The sequence below is a fragment of the Eumetopias jubatus genome, unplaced genomic scaffold (genome assembly GCF_037043125.1).
Source record: "Eumetopias jubatus isolate StellerSeaLion01/CBP00866 unplaced genomic scaffold, mEumJub1_p1.0 scaffold_9, whole genome shotgun sequence".
Taxonomy (NCBI): Eukaryota; Metazoa; Chordata; class Mammalia; order Carnivora; family Otariidae; genus Eumetopias; species Eumetopias jubatus.
Genome location: NW_028274815.1, coordinates 65,851,148 through 65,854,759, shown reverse-complemented (window position 1 = coordinate 65,854,759; position 3,612 = coordinate 65,851,148).

Below are 3,612 nucleotides of genomic sequence, written 5' to 3'. Positions count from 1 at the left end.
TTATTATTTTCCTCAGTGAGGCACAGAGTCGTCCAGTGCCCATCTGGCTCTCACTTGCCCTGGCGCTGTCTCTGTGGAGCTCACTGTAGTCCAGTGGCTGTGACAGCAGGAGCTGGATGCGGCCTCCTTATTCTCTCTGCTCTGGAACCTCTGTTTTTCTTGACTCTGATTTGACAACCTTTCCCAGTGAAAAATTGGCAATCTAGAGGTCAATTTTTGGTAAAGTCAATTTATTGTAGATGTGTGGCTTTTGGGAAAATCACTAAACCTAAATAAAAATGATAGGTATCTCTCATCTGATGTACTAAGGATAAGGCATTGTTCTCTTTTTTAAAAAAATATTTTATTTACTTACGTGTTAGAGAGAGAGAGAGGCAGGCAGAGGGAGAAGCAGGCTCCCTGCTAAGCAGGGAGCCTGATGTGGGACTCGATCCCTCAGAACCCTGGGATCATGACCTGAGCCCAAAGGCAGACGCTTAACTGACTGAGCCACCCAGGTGCCCCTGTTCTTCCCCCCCCCTCTCTTTTTTAAGATTTATTTTATTTATTTTAGAGAGAGAGCACAGCAGGGAGGGGCAGAGGGAGAGGGAGAAAGAAACACAAGCAGAGTCTGTGCTGAGCACGGAGCCCGACTCAAGGTTCGATCCCCCAACCCTGAGATCAGACCTGAGCCAAAACCAAGAGTCAGTCACTCAACCGACTGTGCCACCCAGGCACCCCTATTCTTTTTTTTTTTCTTTTTTAAGATTTATTTATTTATTTGCGAGAAAGAGCACATGAGCAAGGGGTGGGGCAGAGGGAGGGGGAAGAGAGAGAGAGAAGTAGACTCCCTACTGAGCATGGAGCCTGACTCAGGGCTCAATCCCACAACCCTGAGATCATGACCTGAGCCAAAATCAGGAGTTGGAGGCTTAACCAACTGAGCCATCCAGGTGCCCCAAGGCACTGTTCTTAATGCTTTATAGTCATCATCTATTTCAGTCCTGCAAGATTGAATGTCTTAGTTTTGCACATCAATTTTAACAAACCAGAGGGGCTGCATTATCACTGTGAATGTTAAGTAACTTGTCCAGGTCACATCCTTTGTGATCGGTGAGAGGGACCTAAATTCAAGTCTGTTTGATTCCAATGCCGTTTCTTAACCATTTCCATATTTGAAGAAGCTGAACTGAAGATCTTTAGGGTCCTATTCAGCTTTGAAATGTTACCTTTTGAACATATGAATGTAAGCATTTTTTTCATTTAATTTGGTATCAACCTGTAGTCCATGCTATGTAGTAAATCTTTGTGTTTCCATTAATATGACCACTGCTATTAAAGCTCTTTATGGAAAACAGTAAGAGTAATAACTTTGTATATTTCTAGTCAAGAACATGATATTAATCTCCAGTAACCTCTAATATGAGCCAAACGAATACTCATTAAAGATATCTGCTGTGGGGGACGCCTGGGTGGCTCAGTTGGTTGGGCAGCTGCCTTTGGCTCGAGTCATGATCCCCGGGTCCTGGGATTGAGCCCTGCGTTGGGCTCCTTCCTCAGTGGGGAGCCTGCTTCTCCCTCTCCCTCTGCCTGCTGCTCCACCTGCTTGTGCTCTCTCTCGCCCTCTTGCGCGCTCTCTCTCTGGCAAATAAATAAATACAATCTTAAAAAAAAAAAGATATCCACAATGACTTTTCATCAACGAGACAGTTCTCTCTTTATCACTAGCAACCAAATTACACAAAGCTTTCTATGGGTTTCCTCTTGAGTCTCCTCAACTTCACTGATTTCTTCATACACAATCACATCTCTTTAAAAATGTCTTTTTGCTGTAAAGTCTTTAATTTCATTCTTTCCACTGAGGTATAACTGACAAAACTGTAAGATATTTAAAGTGTACAATGTGATGATTTGGTATACATACACATTGTGAAAGTATTCCCCTTCCATTGAGTTAATTAACAGATCCATCACCTCACAAATTTACTTATACTTATTTAATTTTTGTTGGGAACTTTTAAGTTCCACTCTCTTAGCAAATTTCAGTTATACAATACAGCATTATAAACTAGAACCACATTGTTACACATTAGGTCCTCAGACCTTGCTCATCTTAGAACGTTTGTACCCCCTTACCAACCTACACTTCTTATTCCTACATTCTTGTCCTATCTCTTTCCCAGTGAGTACGAAGACTTTGAATAAGACACTTAACTTATCTGGTGATCAGTATCTTCATTACAAAATTAAGAAGGTTAAATTCTTAGAGTTTTTATTTTTGAAGAGTTTAAAAATGTTAAATATGAAGCGATCATGTGTCTAAAGATGTATTTCACTCATTAACAAGAGAACAAGATGGTAAGCCTAGTTCAAAGAGAATTGAGGAGTGCCAAGTTTTTACAGTGGCTGAAAGAATGAATGCTTGAACAAGATTACTAATATAGATACGAAATTGGTTAATATCTTACAGCACGATAAAGCTGTAACTTTTGGGTTTATCTTTTCGATGGGACAAAACTCATTTATATTACTATCAGTTTTCCACACATTAAGATCTACCCTTACAGAGTTGTATAATACCTGTACACTAAAAAATAATATAACTATATTTTAAATAATTAGTACATTATTTTAAATAATTAAATATTCAAATAAATAATTTAAATAAATAATAAAAAGATACCAAGTCAAAAAAGCTGGCCATTCCTAGAGACTCAGGGAATCCCCAGGAAGGTGTGCTAAACAAATCCCAGCAGGACACTGGAAGGGCAAGCAGTAATCCCTTCACTATTTCCAGGTTTTGGATAATTTTTAACGGAACTGAGAGTCCTCTGAGTTTTAAAACAAAGCTTCCTTAGACCCATCCAATTTTAAATGAGTGTTTAAAGGGAACAAAAGGGAAACATGCTACTTCTCTGCTTAATCAACTGTCATCTACTCCACGCATTTTATGTTGTATGAAACCAATATTTCTCCAGGCAAGAAAACTGAATGTTTTCACCTATTTCATATTTTAATTAGGAGGTAATTAAATTCAGTCTGCCCACTTATTAATTTTTTTTACATTTTAACTTTCTTTTCTTTTGAAGTCTTTGTTAAAAATACTCTCATGTGATCTTACTTGTGGAGACATGGTTTATATTTTTTTATTTTTAGTAACTTATTGATTCCCTCCATTATAAAAATACATAGAAACATAGAAATTTTCAGAAGATAGAAAATACAAATAAAATTTTTTTACAATACCATAGTTCCATTAGCCAGAGATAACCACTTTACTTTTTTTTTTTTTAAGATTTTATTTACTTATTTGTCAGAGAGAGAGAGCACACAAGCAGGGAGAGTGGCAGGCAGAGGGAGAAGCAAGCTCTCCACTGAGCAAGGAGCCTGATGTGGGATTTCATCCCAGGACCTTGGGATCATGATCTGAGCGGAAGGCAGACGCTTAACGACTGAGCCACCCAAGCATCCGCAGAGATAACCACTTTAAGAAATGTATTTTTAGCAGGTGAGAATTTTAGTTCCCAGCTCTAGTGTGTGGGAACTGGAGCCATGACCCCACTCCCCTCCCCTTGCTTGTTGGATGCCAATCACGCTGACCGTCTTTCAATGCCTCTTCCTTGATTTGCTTCC